The following is a 24,940-nucleotide window of genomic DNA, read 5'->3' on the forward strand; positions in this document are numbered from 1 at the left end:
ACGCGAGAACTACCTGCTCGACTCGCCAAAACCACCTGCTGGACACGCCAAAATCACCTGCTGGCTACGCCACAACCATTTGGTGAACTCTTCCGAATCACCTGCCGGGCTTGCTGGACCCACCTGCCGGTCATGCCAACATCACCTTCCAGCCATGCCAGAACCACTTGGCGGACACCAGGGAAACACCTGTCGGGCCGGCCGGAACCACCTCTCAGACGTGCCGGAACCATGAGCCTGAGATGCCGGAACCACTCCCCGAACAGACCGAAACCACCTGCCAGACCCGCCTGAACCCCCTGGCGAGCACGCCTGATCCACCTGCTCAACTAGCCGGAACCAACTTCCTGACACGCCAAAATCACCTGCCAGGTATACAAGAACCACTTGGTGGACACTCCGGAATCATCTGCCGGAGATGCCAGAACCAGCTCTCAGACACACCAGAACCACGTGCCAGAGACGCCGGAAGCACCAGCTGAGCATGCCTCAGCCACCTGCTCGACTCGCAAGATACACCTGTCGGACAGGCGAAAATCACCTGCCGGGTACGCCAGTAACACTTGGCGGATGCTCAGGAATCACCTGTCGGGCATGCCGGAACCACCTCTCAGACTTGCCAGAACCATGTTCTGGACAAGCCGGTACCACCTGCCGAGTATGCCGGAACCAGCTGATCCACTCCCCAAAAACACCTAGTGGACACGCCAAAATCAACTGCCGGCTACGCCAGAACCACTCGGCAGACACTCCGGAATCACAGGCCAGGCATTCCGGAACCACCTCTCAGAGGTGCCAGAACCAAATGCCGGACACTCCAGTATCACCTGCCAGGCATGCCGGAACCACATCTCAGAGGTGCCAGAACCACATGCCGGACACTCCGGAATCACCTGCCGGGCATGCTGGAACCATGTGCTGGACATGCCGGAACAACCTGCCTGACATGCCGGAACCACCTGCCGGACATTCCGGAACCACCGGCTCAACTCGCCGTAACCATTGCCTGACATGCAAAATCACCTGCCGGCTACGCCAGAACCACTTGGGGAACACTCCGGAATCACCTGCCGGGCATGGCGGAACCACCTCTCAGACATGCCGGAACCACATGCCAATGACACCGGAAGCACCTGCCGAGCACGCCAGAACCACCTGCTCGACTCGCCAAAACCACCTGCTGGACACGCCAAAATCAACTTCCGGCTACGCCACAAGCATTTGGTGAACACTTCGGAATCACTTGCCGGGCTGGCTGGAACCACCTGCCGGTCACGCCAACATCACCTGCCAGCTATGCCAGAACCACTTGGCGGACACCATGGAAACAAATGTCGGGCCGGCCGGAACCACCTATCAGACGTCCCAGAACCATGTGCCTGAGATGCCGGAACCACACCCCGAACAGACCGAAACCACCTGCTAGACCCGCCTGAACCACCTGCCGAGCACGCCGGAACCACCTACTCGACTCGCTGGAACCACCTACCTGACACACTGAAATCACCTGCCTGGTATGCCACAACCACTTGGTGGACACTCCGGAATCACCTGCCAGGCATGGAGGAACCACCTCTCAGACATGCCGGAACCACATGCGAATGACACCGGAACCACCTGCCGAGCACGCCGGAACCACCTACTCGACTCGCTGGAACCACCTACCTGACACGCAAAAACACCTGCCGGGTATGCCACAACCACTTGGTGGACACTCCGGAATCATCTGCCGGACATGCCAGAACCAGCTCTCAGACACACCAGAACCACGTGCCAGACACGCCGGAAGCACCTGCTGAGCATGCCTGAGCCAAATGCTCGACTTGCAAGAAGCACCTGCCAGTCACGCCAAAATCACCTGCCGGGTACGCCAGAACCACGTGGCGGACACTCCGGAATCACCTGCCTGGCATGACGGAACCATCTCTCAGACGTGACAGAACCATGTTCCGGACACGCTGGTACCACCTGCCGAGCTCGCCGGAACCACCTGCTGGACACGCCAAAATCACCTGCCAGGTCTACCAGAACCACTTGGTGGACACTCCGGAATCATCTGCCGGAAATGCCAGAACCAGCCCTCTGACACACCAGAACCAAGTGCCGGACACGCCGGAAACACCTGCTGATCATGCCTGAGCCACATGCTCGACTTGCAAGAAACCCCTGCCAGACACTCCAAAATCACCTGCCGGGTACGCCAGAACCACGTGGCGGACTCTCCGTAATCACCTGTCGGGCATGCCGGAACCAACTCTCAGACGTGCCAGAACCTCGTGCCGGACACGCCAGAACCACCTGCCGGACAGACCGGAAACACCTGCTGGACACGCCGGAACCACCGGCTCGACTCGCCGGAATCACCACCGGACATGCACAATGACCTGTCGGCTACGCCAGAACCACTTGGCGAACACTCCGGAATCACCTGTCGGGCATGCCGGAACCACCTCTCAGACTTGCCAGAACCAAGTTCCGGACACGCCGGTACCACCTGCCGAGTATGCCGGAACCACCTGATCCACTCCCCAGAACCACCTGCTGGATACGCCAGAATCACCTGCCGGGCATGCCGGAACCACCTGCCGGACATGCCAGAACCACCGGCTCGACTCGCCGGAAAGATTGCCGGACATGCAAAATCACCTGCTGGCTACGCCACAACCACTTGGCGAACACTCCGGTATTCACCTGCCGGGCATGCCGGAACCACCTCTCAGAGGTGCCAGAACCACATGCCGGACACTCCGGAATCACCTGCCGGGCATGCCGGAACCACCTGCCGGACATGCCAGAACCACTGGCTCGACTCGCCGGAACCATTGCCGGACATGCAAAATCACCTGCCGGCTGTGCCAGAACCACTTGGGGAACACTCCAGAATCACCTGCCAGGCATGCAGGAACCACCTCTCAGACATGCCGGAACCACATGCCAATGACACCGGAACCACCTGCCGAGCACGCCGGAACCACCTACTCGACTCGCTGGAACCACCTACCTGACACGCTAAAATCACCTGCCGGGTATGCCACAACCACTTGGTGGACACTCCGGAATCATCTGCCGGACATGCCAGAACCAGCTCTCAGACACACCAGAACCACGTGCCAGACACGCCGGAAGCACCTGCTGAGCATGCCTGAGCCAAATGCTCGACTTGCAAGAAACACCTGCCAGACACGCCAAAATCACCTGCCGTGTACGCCAGAACCACGTTGCGGACACTCCGGAATCACCTGCCGGGCATGCCGGAACCATCTCTCAGACGTGCCAGAACCATGTTCCGGACATGCCGGAACCACCTGCCGAGCTCGCCGGAACCACCTGCTGGACACGCCAAAATCACCTGCCGGCTACGCCAGAACCACTCGGCAGACAGTCCGGAATCACATGCCGGGCATTCCGGAACCACCTCTCACAGGGGCCAGAACCAAATGCTGGACACTCCGGTATCACCTGCCGGGCATGCCGGAAACACCTCTCAGAGGTGCCAGAACCACATTCCGGACACTCCGGAGTCACCTGCCGGGCATGCCGGAACCATCTCTCAGACGTGCCAGAACCATGTTCCGGACACGCCGGTACCACCTGCCGAGCTCGCCGGAACCACCTGCTGGACACAGCAAAATCACCTGCCGGCTACGCCAGAACCACTCGGCAGACACTCCGGAATCACCTGCGGGGCTGGCTGAAACCACCTGCCGGTCACGCCAACATCACCTTTCAGCTACGCCAGAACCACTTTGCGGACACCATGGAAACACCTGTCGGGCCGGCCGGAACCACCTCTCAGACGTGCCAGAACCATGTGCCTGAGATGCCGGAACCACTCCCCGAACAGACCGAAACCACCTGCCAGACCCGCCTGAACCCCCTGGCGAGCACGCCTGATCCACCTGCTCAACTAGCCGGAACCACCTTCCAGACACGCCAAAATCACCTGCCAGGTCTACCAGAACCACTTGGTGGACACTCCGGAATCATCTGCCAGAAATGCCAGAACCAGCCCTCTGACACACCAGAACCACGGGCCGGACACGCCGGAAGCACCTGCTGATCATGCCTGAGCCACATGCTCGACTTGCAAGAAACACTTGCCAGACACGCCAAAATCACCTGCCGGGTACGCCAGAACCACGTGGCTCACACTCCGGAATCACCTGTCGGACATGCCAGAACCAACTCTCAGACGTGCCAGAACCTCGTTCCGGACACGCCAGAACCACGTGCCGGACAGACCGGAAACACCTGCCGGACACGCCGGAACCACCGGCTTGACTCGCCAGAACCACCGCCGGACATGCAAAATGACCTGCCGGCTACGCCAGAACCACTTGGCGAACACTCCGGAATCACCTGCCGGGCATGCCGGAACCATCTCTCAGACTTGCCAGAACCATGTTCCGGGAACGCCGGTACCACCTGCCGAGCTCCCCGGAACCACCTGCTGGACACGCCAAAATCACCTGCCAGCTACGCCAGAACCACACGGCAGACACTCCGGAATCACCGGCCGGGCTGGCTGGAACCACCTGCCGGTCACGCCAACAACACCTTTCAGCTACGCCAGACCACTTGGCGGACACTCCGGAAACACCTCTACGGCCGGCCGTAACCACCTCTCAGACGTGCCAGAACCATGTGCCTGAGATGCCGGAACCACTCCCCGAACAGACCGAAACCACCTGCCAGACCCGCCTGAACCCCCTGGCGAGCACGCCTGATCCACCTGCTCAACTAGCCGGAACCACCTTCCTGACACGCCAAAATAACCTGCCGGCCACGCCACAACCATTTGGTGAACTCTTCGGAATCACCTGCCGGGCTTGCTCCAGAACCACTCGGCAGACTCTCCGGAACCACCTGCCGGGCATGCCGGAACCACCTCTCAGACATGCCGGAACCACATGCCAATGACACCGGAAGCACCTGCCGAGCACGCGAGAACTACCTGCTCGACTCGCCAAAACCACCTGCTGGACACGCCAAAATCACCTGCTGGCTACGCCACAACCATTTGGTGAACTCTTCCGAATCACCTGCCGGGCTTGCTGGACCCACCTGCCGGTCATGCCAACATCACCTTCCAGCCATGCCAGAACCACTTGGCGGACACCAGGGAAACACCTGTCGGGCCGGCCGGAACCACCTCTCAGACGTGCCGGAACCATGAGCCTGAGATGCCGGAACCACTCCCCGAACAGACCGAAACCACCTGCCAGACCCGCCTGAACCCCCTGGCGAGCACGCCTGATCCACCTGCTCAACTAGCCGGAACCAACTTCCTGACACGCCAAAATCACCTGCCAGGTATACAAGAACCACTTGGTGGACACTCCGGAATCATCTGCCGGAGATGCCAGAACCAGCTCTCAGACACACCAGAACCACGTGCCAGAGACGCCGGAAGCACCAGCTGAGCATGCCTCAGCCACCTGCTCGACTCGCAAGATACACCTGTCGGACAGGCGAAAATCACCTGCCGGGTACGCCAGTAACACTTGGCGGATGCTCAGGAATCACCTGTCGGGCATGCCGGAACCACCTCTCAGACTTGCCAGAACCATGTTCTGGACAAGCCGGTACCACCTGCCGAGTATGCCGGAACCAGCTGATCCACTCCCCAAAAACACCTAGTGGACACGCCAAAATCAACTGCCGGCTACGCCAGAACCACTCGGCAGACACTCCGGAATCACAGGCCAGGCATTCCGGAACCACCTCTCAGAGGTGCCAGAACCAAATGCCGGACACTCCAGTATCACCTGCCAGGCATGCCGGAACCACATCTCAGAGGTGCCAGAACCACATGCCGGACACTCCGGAATCACCTGCCGGGCATGCTGGAACCATGTGCTGGACATGCCGGAACAACCTGCCTGACATGCCGGAACCACCTGCCGGACATTCCGGAACCACCGGCTCAACTCGCCGTAACCATTGCCTGACATGCAAAATCACCTGCCGGCTACGCCAGAACCACTTGGGGAACACTCCGGAATCACCTGCCGGGCATGGCGGAACCACCTCTCAGACATGCCGGAACCACATGCCAATGACACCGGAAGCACCTGCCGAGCACGCCAGAACCAGCTGCTCGACTCGCCAAAACCACCTGCTGGACACGCCAAAATCAACTTCCGGCTACGCCACAAGCATTTGGTGAACACTTCGGAATCACTTGCCGGGCTGGCTGGAACCACCTGCCGGTCACGCCAACATCACCTGCCAGCTATGCCAGAACCACTTGGCGGACACCATGGAAACAAATGTCGGGCCGGCCGGAACCACCTATCAGACGTGCCAGAACCATGTGCCTGAGATGCCGGAACCACACCCCGAACAGACCGAAACCACCTGCTAGACCCGCCTGAACCACCTGCCGAGCACGCCGGAACCACCTACTCGACTCGCTGGAACCACCTACCTGACACACTGAAATCACCTGCCTGGTATGCCACAACCACTTGGTGGACACTCCGGAATCACCTGCCAGGCATGGAGGAACCACCTCTCAGACATGCCGGAACCACATGCGAATGACACCGGAACCACCTGCCGAGCACGCCGGAACCACCTACTCGACTCGCTGGAACCACCTACCTGACACGCAAAAACACCTGCCGGGTATGCCACAACCACTTGGTGGACACTCCGGAATCATCTGCCGGACATGCCAGAACCAGCTCTCAGACACACCAGAACCACGTGCCAGACACGCCGGAAGCACCTGCTGAGCATGCCTGAGCCAAATGCTCGACTTGCAAGAAGCACCTGCCAGTCACGCCAAAATCACCTGCCGGGTACGCCAGAACCACGTGGCGGACACTCCGGAATCACCTGCCTGGCATGACGGAACCATCTCTCAGACGTGACAGAACCATGTTCCGGACACGCTGGTACCACCTGCCGAGCTCGCCGGAACCACCTGCTGGACACGCCAAAATCACCTGCCAGGTCTACCAGAACCACTTGGTGGACACTCCGGAATCATCTGCCAGAAATGCCAGAACCAGCCCTCTGACACACCAGAACCAAGTGCCGGACACGCCGGAAACACCTGCTGATCATGCCTGAGCCACATGCTCGACTTGCAAGAAACACCTGCCAGACACGCCAAAATCACCTGCCGGGTACGCCAGAACCACGTGGCGGACTCTCCGTAATCACCTGTCGGGCATGCCGGAACCAACTCTCAGACGTGCCAGAACCTCGTGCCGGACACGCCAGAACCACCTGCCGGACAGACCGGAAACACCTGCTGGACACGCCGGAACCACCGGCTCGACTCGCCGGAATCACCACCGGACATGCACAATGACCTGTCGGCTACGCCAGAACCACTTGGCGAACACTCCGGAATCACCTGTCGGGCATGCCGGAACCACCTCTCAGACTTGCCAGAACCAAGTTCCGGACACGCCGGTACCACCTGCCGAGTATGCCGGAACCACCTGATCCACTCCCCGGAACCACCTGCTGGATACGCCAGAATCACCTGCTGGCTACTCCAGAACCACTCGGCAGACACTCCGTGACCAACTGCCGGGCAAGCCGGAACCACCTCTCTGAGGTGCCAGAACCACATGCCGGACACTCCGGAATCACCTGCCGGGCATGCCGGAACCACCTGCCGGACATGCCAGAACCACCGGCTCGACTCGCCGGAAAGATTGCCGGACATGCAAAATCACCTGCCGGCTACGCCACAACCACTTGGCGAACACTCCGGAATCACCTGCCAGGCATGCCGGAACCATCTCTCAGACGTGCCAGAACCATGTTCTGGACACGCCGGTACCACCTGCCAAGCTCGCCGGAACCACCTGCTGGACACACCAAAATCACCTGCCGGCTACGCCAGAACCACTCGGCAGACACTCCGGAATCACCTGCGGGGCTGGCTGGAACCACCTGCCGGTCACGCCAACATCACCTTTCAGCTACGCCAGAACCACTTGGCGGACACTCCGGAAACACCTGTCGGGCCGGCCGCAACCACCTCTCAGACGTGCCAGAACCATGTGCCTGAGATGCCGGAACCACTCCCCAAACAGACCGAAACCACCTGCCAGACCCGCCTGAACCCCCTGGCGAGCACGCCTGATCCACCTGCTCAGCTAGCCGGAACCACCTTCCTGACACGCCAAAATCACCTGTCAGGTATACCAGAACCACTTGGTGGACACTCCGGAATCATCTGCCGGACATGCCAGAACCAGCTCTCAGAGAGACCAGAACCACGTGTCAGAGACGCCGGAAGCACCAGCTGAGCATGCCTGAGCCACCTGCTCGACTCGCGAGAAACACCTGTCGGACATGCCAAAATCACCTGCCGGGTACACCAGAAACACTTGGCGGACGCTCCGGAATCACCTGTCGGGCGTGCCGGAACCACCTCTCAGACTTGCCATAACCATGTTCTGGACACGCCGGTACCACCTGCCGAGTATGCCGGAACCAGCTGATCCAGTCCCCAGAACCACCTACTGGAAACGCCAAATTCAACTGCCGGCTACGCCAGAACCACTCGGCAGACACTCCGGAATCACATGCCAGGCATTCCGGAACCACCTCTCAGAGGTGCCAGAACCACATGCCGGACACTCCGGAATCACCTGCCGGGCATGCTGGAACCTCGTTGTGTACATGCCGGAACCACCTGCCGGACATGGCAGAACCACCTGCCGGACATTCCGGAACCACCGGCTCGACTCGCAGGAACCATTGAAGGACATGCAAAATCACCTGCCGGCTACGCCAGAACCACTTGGCGAACACTCCGGTATCACCTGACGGGCACGCCGGAACCAACTCTCAGAGGTGCCAGAACCAAATGCCGGACACTCTGGTATCACCTGCAGGGCATGCCGGAACCACCTCTCAGAGGTGCCAGAACCACATGCCGAACACTCCGGAATCACCTGCCGGTCATGCCGGAACCAACTGCCGGACATGCCGGAACCACCGGCTTGACTCGCCGGAACCATTGCCGGACATGCAAAATGACCTGCCGGCTACGCCAGAACCACTTGGCGAACACTCCGGAATCAACTCCCAGGAATGGCGGAACCACCTCTCAGACATGCCGGAACCACATGCCAATGACACCGGAAGCACCTGCCGAGCACTCCAGAACAACCTGCTTGACTAGCCAAAACCACCTGCTGGGCATTCCAAAATCACCTGCCGGCTAGGAGACAACCATTTGGTGAACTCTTCGGAATCGCCTGCCGGGCTTTCTGGAACCACCTTCCGGTCACGCCAACATCACCTGCCAGCTATGCAAGAACCACTTGGCGGACACTCCGGAAACACCTGTCGGGCCGGCCGGAACCACCTCTCAGACGCATCAGAAGCATGTGCCTGAGATGCCGGAACCACTCCCCGAACAGACCGAAACCACCTGCCAGACCCGGCTGAACCCCCTGGCGAGCACGCCTGATCCACCTGCTCAACTAGCCGGAACCAACTTCCTGACACGCCAAAATCACCTGCCAGGTATACCAGAACCACTTGGTGGACACTCCGGAATCATCTGCCGGACATGCCAGAACCAGCTCTCAGACACACCAGAACCACGTGCCAGAGACGCCGGAAGCACCAGCTGAGCATGCCTGAGCCACCTGCTCGACTCGCAAGAAACACCTGTCGGACATGCCAAAATCACCTGCCGGGTACGCCAGAAACACTTGGCGGACGCTCCGGAATCACCTGTCGGGCGTGCCGGAACCACCTCTGAGACTTGCCAGAACCATGTTCTGGACACGCCGGTACCACCTGCCGAGTATGCTGGAACCAGCTGATCCACTCCCCAGAACCACCTAGTGGACACGCCAAAATCAACTGCCGGCTACGCCAGAACCACTCGGCAGACACTCCGGAATCACATGCCAGGCATTCCGGAGCCACCTCTCAGAGGTGCCAGAACCAAATTCCGGACACTCCGGTATCACCTGTCGGGCATGCCGGAACCACCTCTCAGAGGTGCCAGAACCACATGCCGGACACTCCGGAATCACCTGCCGGGCATGCCGGAACCACCTGCCGGACATGCCGGAACCACCGGCTCGACTCGCCGGAACCATTGCCGGACATGCAAAATCACCTGCCGGCTACGCCAGAACCACTTGGCGAACACTCCGGAATCACCTGCCAGGCATGGCGGAGCCACCTCTCAGACATGCCGGAACCACATGACAATGACACCGGAAGCACCTGCCGAGCACGCCAGAACCACCTGCTCGACTCGCCAAAACCACCTGCTGGAAATGGCAAAATCAACTGCCGGCTAGGCCACAACCATTTGGTGAACTCTTCGGAATCACCTGCCGGGCTGGCTGGAACCACCTGCCGGTCACGGCAACATCACCTGCCAGCTATGACAGAACCACTTGGCGGACACCATGGAAACACCTGTCGGTCCGGCCTGAACCACCTATCAGACGTGCCTGAACCATGTGCCTGAGATGCCGGAACCACACCCCGAAATGACTGAAACCACCTGCCAGACCCGCCTGAACCACCTGCCGAGCAGGCCGGAACCACCTACTCGACTCGTTGGAACCACCTACCTGACATGCTAAAATCACCTGCCGGGTATGCCACAACCACTTGGTGGACACTCCGGAATCAGCTGCCATACATGCCAGAACCAGCTCTCAGACACACCAGTACCACGTGCCGGACAGGCCGGAAGCACCTGCTGATCATGCCTGAGCCACATGCTCGACTTGCAAGAAACACCTGCCAGACACGCCAAAATCACCTGCCGGGTACGCCAGAACCACGTGGCGGACACTCCGGAATCACCTGTCGGGCATGCCGGAACCAACTCTCAGACGTGCCAGAACCTCGTGCCGGACACGCCAGAAGCACCTGCCGGACAGACCGGAAACACCTGCTGCACACGCCAGAACCACTCGGCAGACACTCCGGAATCACATGCCAGGCATCCCGGAACCACCTCTCAGAGGTGCCAGAACCAAATGCCGGACACTCCGGTATCACCTGCCTGGCATGCCAGAACGACCACTCAGAGGTGCCAGAACCACATGCCGGACACTCCGGAATCACCTGTCGGGCATGCCGGAACCAACTCTCAGACGTGCCAGAACCTCATGCCGGTCACGCCAGAACCACCTGCCGGACACGCCGGAACCACCGGCTCGACTCGCCGTAACCACCGCCGGACATGCAACATGACCTGCCGGCTACGCCAGAACCACTTGGCGAACACTCCGGAATCACCTGTCGGGCATGCCGGAACCGCCTCTCAGACTTGCCAGAACCATGTTCCGGACACGCCGGTACCACCTGCCGAGTATGCCGGAACCACCTGATCCACTCCCCAGAACCACCTGCTGGACACGCCAGAATCACCTGCCGACTACGCCAGAACCACTCGGCAGACACTCCGGTACCACCTGCCGGGCATGCCGGAACCACCTCTCAGAGGTGCCAGAACCACATGCCGGACACTCCGGAATCACCTGCCGGTCATGCCGGAACCATCTCTCAGACGTGCCAGAACCATGTTCCGGACACGCTGCTACCACCTGCCGAGCTCGCCGGAATCACTTGCAGGACACGCCAAAATCACCTGCCAGCTACGCCAGAACCACACGGCAGACACTCCGGAATCACCTGCCGGGCTGGCTGGAACCACCTGCCAGTCACGCCAACATCGCCTTTCAGCTACGCCAGAACCACTTGGCGGACACTCCCGAAACACCTCTCCGGCCGGCTGGAACCACCACTCAGACGTGCCAGAAAAATGTGCCTGAGATGCTGGAACCACTCCCCGAACAGACCAAAACCACCTGCCAGACCCGCCTGAACCCCCTGGCGAGCACGCCTGATCCACCTGCTCAACTAGATGGAACCCCCTTCCTGACAAGCCAAAATCACCTGCCGGCTACGCCACAAACATTTGGTGAAATCTTCGGAATCACCTGCCGGGCTGGTTCCAGAACCACTCGGCAGACTCTCCGGAACCACCGGCTGGGCATGCCGGAACCACCTCTCAGACATGCCGGAACCACATGCCAATGACACCGGAAGCACCTGCCGAGCACGCCAGAACCACCTGCTCGACTCGCCAAAACCACCTCCTGGACACGCCAAAATCACCTGCCGGCTACGCCACAACCATTTGGTGAACTCTTCGGAATCACCTGCCGGGCTGGCTCCAGAACCACTCGGCAGACTCTCCGGAACCACCTGCCGGGCATGCCGGAACCACCTCTCAGACATGCCGGAACCACATGCCAATGACACCGGAAGCACCTGCCGAGCACGCCAGAACCACCTGCTCGACTCGCCAAAACCAGCTGCTGGACAAGCCAAAATCACCTGCCGGCTACGCCACAACCATTTGGTGAACTCTTCGGAATCACCTGCCGTGCTGGCTGGAACCACCTCTCAGACATGCCGGAACCACATGCCAATGACACCGGAAGCACCTGCCGAGCACGCCAGAACCAACTGCTCGACTCGCCAAAACCACCTGCTGTACACGCCAAAATCACCTGCCGGCTACGCCACAACCATTTGGTGAACTCTTCGGAATCACCTGCCGGGCTGGCTCCAGAACCACTCGGCAGACACTCCGGAACCACCTGCCGGGCATGCCGGAACCACCTCTCAGACATGCCGGAACCACATGCCAATGACACAGGAAGCACCTGCCGAGCACGCCAGAACCACCTGCTGGACTCGCCAAAACCACCTGCTGGACACGCCAAAATCACCTGCCGGCTACGCCACAACCATTTGGTGAACTCTTCGGTATCACCTGCCGGGCTTGATGGAACCACCTGCCGGTCACGCCAACATCACCTGCCAGCTATGCCAGAAACACTTGGCGGACACCATGGAAACACCTGTCGGGCCGGCCGGAACCACCTCTCAGACGTGCCAGAACCATGTGCCTGAGATGCCGGAGCCACTCCCCGAACAGACCGAAACCACCTGCCAGACCCGCCTGAACCCCCTGGCGAGCACGCCTGATCCACCTGCTCAACTAGCCAGAACGAACTTCCTGACACGCCAAAATCACCTGCCAGGTATACCAGAAACACTTGGTGGACACTCCGGAATCATCTGCCGGACATGCCAGAACCAGCTCTCAGACACACCAGAACCACGTGCCAGAGACGCCGGAAGCACCAGCTGAGCATGCCTGAGCCACCTGCTCGACTCGCAAGATACACCTGTCAGACATGCCAAAATCACCTGTCGGGTACGCCAGAAACACTTGGCGGACGCTCCGGAATCACCTGTTGGGCGTGCCGGAACCTCCTCTCAGACTTGCCAGAACCATGTTCTGGACACGCCGGTACCACCTGCCGAGTATGCCGGAACCAGCTGATCCACTCCCCAGAACCACCTAGTGGACACGCCAAAATCAACTGCCGGCTACGCCAGAACCACTCGGCAGACACTCCGGAATCGCAGGCCAGGCATTCCGGAACGACCTCTCAGAGGTGCCAGAACCAAATGCCGGACACTCCAGTATCACCTGCCGGGCATGCCGGAACCACCTCTCAGAGGTGCCAGAACCACATGCTAGACACTCCGGAATCACCTGCCGGGCATGCTGGAACCACGTGCTGGACATGCCGGAACCACCTGCTGGACATGCCGGAACCACCTGCCGGACATGCCGGGACCACCGGCTCGACTCGCCGGAACCATTGCCGGACATGCAAAATCACCTGCCGGCTACGCCAGAACCACTTGGCGAACACTCCGGTATCACCTGCCGGGCATGCCGGAACCACCTCTCAGAGGTGCCAGAACCACATGCCGGACACTCCGGAATAACCTGCCGGGCATGCCGGAACCACCTGCCGGACATGCCGGAACCACCGGCTCGACTCGCCGGAACCATTGCGGGACATGCAAAATCACCTGCCGGCTATGCCAGAACCACTTCGGGAACACTCCGGAATCACCTGCCGGGCATGGCGGAACCACCTCTCAGACATGCCGGAACCACATGCCAATGACACCGGAAGCACCTGCCGCGCACGCCAGAACCACCTGCTCGACGCGCCAAAACCACCTGATGGACACGCCTAAATCACCTTCCGGCTACGCCACAACCATTTGGTGAACACTTCGGAATCACCTGCTGGGCTGGCTGGAACCACCTGCCGGTCACGCCAACATCACCTGCCAGCTATGCCAGAACCACTTGGCGGACACCATGGAAACACCTGTCGGGCCGGCCGGAACCACCTATCAGACGTGCCAGAACCATGTGCCTGAGATGCCGGAACGACACCCCGAACAGACCGAAACCACCTGCCAGACCCGCCTGAACCCCCTGGCGAGCACGCCTGATCCACCTGCTCACCTAGCCAGAACCAACTTCCTGACACGCCAAAATCACCTGCCCGGTATACCAGGACCACTTGGTGGGCACTCCAGAATCATCTGCCGGACATGCCTGAACCAGCTCTCAGACACACCAGAACCACGTGCCAGAGACGCCGGAAGCACCAGCTGAGGATGCCTGAGCCACGTACTCGACTCGCAAGATACACCTGTCGGACATGCCAAAATCACCTGCCGGGTACGCCAGAAACACTTTGCGGACGCTCCGGAAGCACCTGTCGGGTGTGCCGGAACCTCCTCTCAGACTTGCCAGAACCATGTTCTGGACACGCCGGTACCACCTGCCGAGTATGCCGGAACCAGCTGATCCACTCCCCAGAACCACCTAGTGGACACGCCAAAATCAACTGCCGGCTACGCCAGAACCACTCGGCAGACACTCCGGAATCACAGGCCAGGCATTCCGGAACCACCTCTCAGAGCTGCCAGAACCACATGCCGGACACTCCGGAATCACCTGCCGGGCATGCTGGAACCACGTGCTGGACATGCCGGAACCACCTGCCGGACATGCCGGAACCACCTGCCGGACATTCCGGAACCACCGGCTCGACTCGCCGGAACCATTGCCGGACATGCAAAATCACCTGCCGGCTACGCCAGAACCACTTGGCGAACACTCCGGTATCACCTGCCGGGCATGCCGGGACCACCTCTCAGAGGTGCCAGAACCACATGCCTGACACTCCGGAATCACACGTCGGGCATGCCGGAACCACCTGCCGGACATGCCGGAACCACCGGCTCGACTCGCCGGGACCATTGCCGGACATGCAAAGTCACCTGCCGGCTACGTCAGAACCACTTGGCGAACACTCCGGAATCACCTGCCAGGCATGTCGGAACCACCTCTCAGACTTGCCAGAACCATGTTCTGGACACGCCGTTTCCACCTGCCGAGTATGCCGGAACCAGCTGATCCACTCCCCAGAACCACCTAGTGGACACCCCAAAATCAACTGCCGGCTACGCCAGAACCACTCGGCAGACACTCCGGAATCACATGCCAGGCATTCCGGAACCACCTCTCAGATGTGCCAGAACCAAATGCCGGACACTCCGGTATCACCTGCCGGGCATGCCGGAACCACCTCTCAGAGGTGCCAGAACCACATGCCGGACACTCCAGAATCACCTGCCGGGCATGCCGGAACCACCTGCCGGCCATGCCGGAACCACCGGCTCGACTCGCCGGAACCATTGCCGGACATGCAAAATCACCTGCCGGCTATGCCAGAACCACTTGGGGAACACTCCGGAATCACCTACCGGGCATGGCGGAACCACCTCTCAGACATGCCGGAACCACATGCCAATGACACAGGAAGCACCTGCAGAGCACGCCAGAACCACCTGCTCGACTCGCCAAAACCACCTGCTGGACACGCCAAAATCACCTGCCGGCTACGCCACAACCATTTGGTGAACTCTTCGGAATCACCTGCCGGGCTTGCTGGAACCACCTGCCGGTCACGCAAACATCACCTGCCAGCTATGCCAGAACCACTTGGCGGACACCATGGAAACACCTGTCGGGCCGGCCGGAACCACCTCTCAGACGTGCCAGAACCATGAGCCTGAGATGCCGGAACCACTCCCTGAACAGACCGAAACCACCTGCCAGACCCGCCTGAACCCCCTGGCGAGCACGCCTGATCCACCTGCTCAACTAGCCGGAACCAACTTCCTGACACGCCAAAATCACCTGCCAGGTATACAAGAACCACTTGGTGGACATTCCGGGATCATGTGCCGGACATGCCAGAACCAGCTCTCAGACACACCAGAACCACGTGCCAGAGACGCCGGAAGCACCAGCTGAGCATGCCTCAGCCACCTGCTCGACTCGCAAGATACACCTGTCGGACAGGCGAAAATCACCTGCCGCGTACGCCAGAAACACTTGGCGGACGCTCCGGAATCACTTGTCGGGCGTGCCGGAACCACATGCCGGACATGCCGGAACCACCGGCTCGACTCGCCGGAACCATTGCCGGACATGCAAAATCACCTGCCGGCTACGCCAGAATCACTTGGCGAACACTCCGGAATCACCTGCCGGGCATGGCGGAACCACCTCTCAGACATGCCGGAAACACATGCCAATGACTCTGGAAGCACCTGCCGAGCACGCCAGAACCACCTGCCGAGCACGCCGGAACCACCTACTCGACTCGCCGGAACCACCTACCTGACACGCTAAAATCACCTGCCGGGTATGCCACAACCACTTGGTGGACACTCCGGAATCATCTTCCGGACATGCCAGAACCAGCTCTCAGACACACCAGAACCACGTGCCAGAGACGCCGGAAGCACCAGCTGAGCATGCCTGAGCCACCTGCTCGACTCGCAAGATACACCTGTCAGACATGCCAAAATCACCTGTCGGGTACGCCAGAAACACTTGGCGGACGCTCCGGAATCACCTGTCGGGCGTGCCGGAACCTCCTCTCAGACTTGCCAGAACCATGTTCTGGACACGCCGGTACCACCTGCCGAGTATGCCGGAACCAGCTGATCCACTCCCCAGAACCACCTAGTGGACACGCCAAAATCAACTGCCGGCTACGCCAGAAGCACTCTTCAGACACTCCGTAATCGCAAGCCAGGCATTCCGGAACCACCTCTCAGAGGTGCCAGAACCAAATGCCGGACACTCCGGTATCACCTGCTGGGCATGCCGGAACCACCTCTCAGAGGTGCCAGAACCACATGCCGGACACTCCGGAATCACCTGCCGGGCATGCTGGAACCACGTGCTGGACATGCCGGAACCACCTGCCGGACATGCAGGAACCACCTGCCGGACATGCCGGAACCACATGATCCACTACCCAGAACCACCTGCTGGACACGCCAGAATCACCTGCCGGCTACGCCAGAACCACTCGGCAGACACTCCGGAACCACCTGCCGGGCATGCCGCAACCACATCTCAGAGGTGCCAGAAGCACATGCCGGACACTCCAGAATCACCTGTCGGGCATGCCGGAACCAACTCTCAGACGTGCCGGTCACGCCAGAAGCACCTGCCGGACACGCCGGAACCACCGGCTCGACTCGCCGGAACCAACACCGGACATGCAAAATGACCTGCCGGCTACGCCAGAACCACTTGGCGAACACTCCGGAATCACCTGTCGGGAATGCCGGAACCGCATCTCAGACTTGCCAGAACCATGTTCCGGACACGCCGGTACCACCTGCCGAGTATGCCGGAACCACCTGATCCACTCCCCAGAACCACCTGCTGGACACGCCAGAATCACCTGCCGACTATGCCAGAACCACTCGGGAGACACTCCGGAACCACCGGCCGGGCATGCCGGAACCACCTCTCAGACATGCCGGTACCACATGCCAATGACACCGGAAGCACCTGCCAAGGACGCCAGAACCACCTGCTCGACTCGCCAAAACCACCTGCTGGACACGCCAAAATCACCTGCCGGCTACGCCACAACCATTTGGTGAACTCTTCGGAATCACCTGCCGGGCATGCAGGAACCACCTGCCGGTCATGCCGGAACCACCGGCTCGACTCGCCGGAACCATTGCCGGACATGCAAAATCACCTGCAGGCTATGCCAGAACCACTTGGGGAACACTCCGGAATCACCTGCCGGGCATGGCGGAACCACCTCTCAGACATGCCGGAACCACATGCCAATGACACCGGAGCACCTGCCGAGCACGCCAGAACCACCTGCTCGACTCGCCAAAACCACCTGCTGGACACGCCGAAATCACCGTCAGGCTACGCCACAACCATATGGTGAACACTTCGGAATCACCTGCCGGGCTGGCTGGAATCAACTGCCGGTCACCCCAACATCACCTGCCAGCTATGCCAGAACCACTTGGCGGACACCATGGAAACACCTGTCGGGCCGGCCGGAACCACCTATCAGACGTGCCAGAACCATGTGCCTGAGATGCCGGAACCACACCCCGAAAAGACCGAAACCACCTGCCAGACCCGCATGAACCACCTGCCGAGCATGCCGGAACCACCTACTCGACTCGCTGGAACCACCTACCTGACACGCCACAATCACCTGCCGGGTATGCCACAACCACTTGGTGGACACTCCGGAATCATCTGCCAGACATGCCAGAACCAGCTCTCAGACACACCAGAACCACGTGCCAGACACGCCGGAAGCACCTGCTGAGCATGCCTGAGTCAAATGCTCGAGTTGCAAGAAACACCGGTCAGACACGCCAAAATCACCTGCCGGGTACGCCAGAACCACGTGGCGGACACTCCGGAATGACCTGTCGGGCATGCCGGAACCAACTCTCAGACGTGCCAGATCCTCGTGCCGGTCACGCCAGAACCACCTGCCAGACACGCCGGAACCACCGGCTCGACTCGCCGGAACCACCGCCGGACATGCAAAATGACCTGCCGGCTACGCCAGAACCACTTGGCGAACACTCCGGAATCACCTGTCGGGCATGCCGGAACCCCCTCTCAGACTTGCCAGAACCATGTTCCGGACACGCCGGTACCACCTGCAGAGTATGCCGGAACCACCTGATCCACTCCCCAGAACCACCTGCTGGACACGCCAGAATCACCTGCCGACAACGACAGAACCACTCGTCAGACACTCCGGAACCACCTCCGGGCATGCCTGAACCACCTCTCAGAGGTGCCAGAAGCACATGCCGGACACTCCGGAACCACCTGCCGGGCATGCCGGACCCACCTCTCAGAGGTGCCAGAACCACATGCCAGACACTCCGGAATCACCTGCCGGGCATGCCGGAACCATCTCTCAGACGTGCCAGAACCATGTTCCGGACACGCCGGTACCACCTGCCGTGCTCGCCGGAACCAACGTCTGGACACGCCAAAATCACCTGCCGGCTACGCCAGAACCACTCGGCAGACACTCTGGAATCACCTGCCGGGCTGGCTGGAACCACCTGCCGGTCACGCCAACATCACCTTTCAGCTACGCCAGAACCACTTGGCGGACACTCCGGAAACACCTGTCGGGCCGGCCGGAACCACCTCTCAAACGTGCAAGAACCATGTGCCTGAGATGCCGGAACCACTCCCCGAACAGACCGAAACCACCTGCCAGACCCGCCTGAACCCCCTGGCGAGCACACCTGATCCACCTGCTCAACTAGCCGGAACCACCTTCCTGACACGCCAAAATCACCTGTCGGGTGTACCAGAACCACTTGGTGGATACTCCGGAATCACCTGCCGGGCATGCCGGAACCATCTCTCAGACATGCCAGAACCATGTTCCGGACACGCCGGTACCACCTGCCAAGCTCGCCGGAACCACCTGCTGGACACGCCAAAATCACCTGCCGGGTACGCCAGAACCACTCGGCAGACACTCCGGAATCACCTGCCTGGCATGCCGGAACCACCTGCTGGACATGCCGGAACCACCGGCTCGACTCGCCGGAACCATTGCCGGACTTGCAAAATCACCTGCCGGCTACGCCAGAACCACTTGGCGAACACTCCGGTATCACCTGCCGGGCATGCCGGAACCACCTCTCAGAGGTGCCAGAACCACATGCCGGACACTCCGGAATCACCTGCCGGGCATGCCGGAACCACCTGCTGGACATGCCGGAACCACCGGCTTGACTCGCCGGAACCATTGCCGGACATGCAAAATCACCTGCCGGCTATGCCAGAACCACTTCGGGAACACTCCGGAATCACCTGACGGGCATGGCGGAACCACCTCTCAGACATGCCGGAACCACATGCCAATGACACCGGAAGCACCTGCCGCGCACGCCAGAACCACCTGCTGGACTCGCCAAAACCACCTGATGGACACGCCTAAATCACCTTCCGGCTACGCCACAACCAATTGGTGAACACTTCGGAATCACATGCCGGGCTGGCTGGAACCACCTGCCGGTCACGCCAACATCACCTGCCTGCTATGCCAGAACCACTTGGTGGACACCATGGAAACACCTGTCGGGCCGGCCGGAACCACCTATCAGACGTGCCAGAACCATGTGCCTGAGATGCCGGAACCACACCCCGAAAAGACCGAAACCACCTGCCAGACCAGCCTGAACCCCCTGGCGAGCACGCCTGATCCACCTGCTCACCTAGCCAGAACCAACTTCCTGACACGCCAAAATCACCTTCCCGGTATACCAGAACCACTTGGTGGGCACTCCGGAATCATCTGCCGGACATGCCAGAACCAGCTCTCAGACACACCAGAACCACGTGCCAGAGACGCCGGAAGCACCAGCTGAGCATGCCTGAGCCACCTGCTCGACTCGCAAGATACACCTGTCGGACATGCCAAAATCACCTGCCGGGTACGCCAGAAACACTTGGCGGACGCTCCGGAATCACCTGTCGGGCGTGCCGGAACCTCCTCTCAGACTTGCCAGAACCATGTTCTGGACACGCCGGTACCACCTGCCAAGTATGCCGGAACCAGCTGATCCACTCCCCAGAACCACCTAGTGGACACGCCAAAATCAACTGCCGGCTACGCCAGAACCACTCGGCAGACACTCCGGAATCACAGGCCAGGCATTCCGGAACCACCTCTCAGAGCTGCCAGAACCACATGCCGGACACTCCGGAATCACCTGCCGGGCATGCTGGAACCACGTGCTGGACATGCCGGAACCACCTGCCGGACATGCCGGAACCACCTGCCGGACATTCCGGAAACACCGGCTCGACTCGCCGGAACCATTGCCGGACATGCAAAATCACCTGCCGGCTACGCCAGAACCACTTGGCGAACACTCCGGTATCACCTGACGGGCATGCCGGGACCACCTCTCAGAGGTGCCAGAACCACATGCCGGACACTCCTGAATCACCTGCCGGGCATGCCGGAACCACCTGCCGGACATGCCGGAACCACCGGCTCGACTCGCCGGAACCATTGCCGGACATGCAAAATCACCTGCCGGCTACGCCAAAACCACTTGGCGAACACTCCGGAATCACCTGCCAGGCATGGCGGAACCACCTCTCAGACTTGCCAGAACCATGTTCTGGACACGCCGGTACCACCTGCCGAGTATGCCGGAACCAGCTGATCCACTCCCCAGAACCACATAGTGGACACGCCAAAATCAACTGCCGGCTACGCCAGAAGCACTAGGCAGACACTCCGTAATCACATGCCAGGCATTCCGGAACCACCTCTCAGAGGTGCCAGAACCAAATGCCGGACACTCCGGTATCACCTGCCGGGCATGTCGGAACCACCTCTCAGAGGTGCCAGAACCACATGCCGGACACTCCGGAATCACCTGCCGGGCATGCGGGAACCACGTGCTGGACATGCCGGAACCACCTGCCGGACATGCCGGAACCACCTGCCGGACATTCCGGAACCACCGGTTCGACTCACCGGAACCATTGCCGGACATGCAAAATCACCTGCCGGCTACGCCAGAATCACTTGGCGAACACTCCGGAATCACCTGCCGGGCATGGCGGAACCACCTCTCAGACATGCCGGAAACACATGCCAATGACTCCGGAAGCACCTGCCGAGCACGCCGGAACCACCTACTCGACTCGCCGGAACCCCCTACCTGACACGCTAAAATCACCTGCCGGGTATGCCACAACCACTTGGTGGACTCTCCGGAATCATCTTCCGGACATGCCAGGACCAGCTCTCAGACACACCAGAACCACGTGCCAGACACGCCGGAAGCACCTGCTGATCGTGCCTGAGACAAATGCTCGACTTGCCAGAAACACCTACCAGACACGCCAAAATCACCTGCCGGGTACGCCAGAACCACGTGGCGGACACTCCGGAATCACCTTTCGGGCATGCCGGAACCAACTCTCAGACGTGCCAGAACCTCGTGCCGGACACGCCAGAACCACCTGCCGGACAGACCGGAAACACCTGCTGGACACGCCGGAACCACCGGCTCGACTCGCCGGAACCACCGCGGGACATGCAAAATGACCTGCCGGCTACGCCAGAACCACTTGGCGAACACTCCGGAATAACCTGTCGGGCATGCCAGAACCACCTCTCAGACTTGCCAGAACCATGTTCCGGACACGCCGGTACCACCTGCCGAGTATGCAGGAACCACATGATCCACTCCCCAGAACCACCTGCTGGACATGCCAGAATCACCTGCCGGCTACGCCAGAACCACTCGGCAGACACTCCGGAACCACCTGCCGGGCATGCCGCAACCACCTCTCAGAGGAGCCAGAACCACATGCCGGACACTCCAGAATCACCTGTCGGGCATGCCGGAACCAACTCTCAGACGTGCCGGTCACGACAGAAGCACCTGCCGGACACGCCGGAACCACCGGCTCGACTCGCCGGAACCACAGGCTCGACTCACCGGAACCATTGCGGGACATGCAAAATCATCTGCTGGCTATGCCAAAACCACTTCGGGAACACTCCGGAATCACCTGCCGGGCATGGCGGAACCACCTCTCAGACATGCCGGAACCACATGCCAATGACACCGGAAGCACCTGCCGCACACGCCAGAACCACCTGCTCGACTCCCCAAAACCACCTGCTGTACACGCCAAAATCACCTGCCGGCTACGCCACAACCATTTGGTGAACTCTTCGGAATCACCTGCCGGGCTGGCTCCAGAACCACTCGGCAGACTCTCCGGAACCACCTGCCGGGCATGCCGGAACCACCTCTCAGACATGCCGGAACCGCATGCCAATGACACCGGAAGCACCTGCCGAGCACGCCAGAACCACCTGCTCGACTCGCCAAAACCACCTTCTGGACACGCCAAAATCACCTGCCGGCTACACCACAACCATTTGGTGAACTCTTCGGTATCACCTGCCGGGCTTGATGGAACCACCTGCCGGTCACGCCAACATCACCTGCCAGCTATGCCAGAAACACTTGGCGGACACCATGGAAACACCTGTCGGGCCGGCCGGAACCACCTCTCAGACGTGCCAGAACCATGAGCCTGAGATGCCGGAGCCACTCCCGGAACAGACCGAAACCACCTGCCAGACCCGCCTGAACCCCCTGGCGAGCACGCCTGATCCACCTGCTCAACTAGCCAGAACCAACTTCCTGACACGCCAAAAACACCTGCCAGGTATACCAGAACCACTTGGTGGACACTCCGGAATCATCTGCCGGACATGCCAGAACCAGCTCTCAGACACACCAGAACCACGTGCCAGAGACGCCGGAAGCACCAGCTGAGCATGCCTGAGCCACCTGCTCGACTCGCAAGATACAACTGTCGGACATGCCAAAATCACCTGTCGGGTACGCCAGAAACACTTGGCGGACGCTCCGGAATCACCTGTCGGGCGTGCCGGAACCTCCTCTCAGACTTGCCAGAACCATGTTCTGGACACGCCGGTACCACCTGCCGAGTATGCCGGAACCAGCTGATCCACTCCCCAGAACCACCTAGTGGACACGCCAAAATCAACTGCCGGCTACGCCAGAACCACACGGCAGACACTCCGGAATCACATGCCAGGCATTCCGGAACCACCTCTCAGAGGTGCCAGAACCAAATGCCACAGACTACGGTATCACCTGCCGGGCATGCCGGAACCACCTGCCAGACATGCTGGAACCACCGGCTCGACTCGCCGGAACCATGGCCGGACATGCAAAATCACCTGCCGGCTACGGCAGAACCACTTGGCGAACACTCCGGAATCACCTGCCGGGCATGCCGGAACCATCTCTCAGACGTACCAGAACCATGTTCCGGACACGCCGGTACAACGTGCCGAGCTCGCCGGAACCACCTGCTGGACACGCCAAAATCACCTGCCGGCTACGCCAGAACCACTCGGCAGACTCTCCGGAATCACCTGCCGGGCATGCCGGAACCACCTGCTGGACATGCCGGAATCACCTGCCGGACACTCCGGAACCACCGGCTCGACTCGCCGGAACCATTGCCGGACATGCAAAATCACCTGCCAGCTACGCCAGAACCACTTGGGGAACACTCCGGAATCACCTGCCGGGCATGGCGGAACCACCTCTCAGACATGCCGGCACCACATGCCAATGACACCGGAAGCACCTGCCGAGCACGCCAGAACCACCTGCTCGACTCGCCAAAACCACCTGCTGGACACGCCAAAATCACCTTCCGGCTACGCCACAACCATTTGGTGAACACTCCAGAATCACCTGTCGGGCATGCCGGAACCAACTCTCAGACGTGCCAGAACCTCGTGCCGGACACGCCAGAACCACATGCCGGACAGTGCGGAAACACCTTCTGCACACGCCAGAACCACTCGGCAGACACTCTGGAATCACATGCCAGGCATCCCGGAACCATCTCTCAGAAGTGCCAGAACCAAATGCCGGACACTCCGGTATCACCTGCCGGGCATGCCAGAACAACCTGTCAGAGGTGCCAGAACCACATGCCGGACACTCCGGAATCACCTGCCGGGCATGCTGGAACCACCTGATCCACTCCCCTGAACCACCTGCTGGAAATGCCGGAATCAACTGCCGGACATGCCGGAACCACCGGCTCGACTCGCCG

The sequence above is a fragment of the Equus caballus genome, chromosome 21 (assembly GCF_041296265.1).
Source record: "Equus caballus isolate H_3958 breed thoroughbred chromosome 21, TB-T2T, whole genome shotgun sequence".
Lineage (NCBI taxonomy): Eukaryota > Metazoa > Chordata > Mammalia > Perissodactyla > Equidae > Equus > Equus caballus.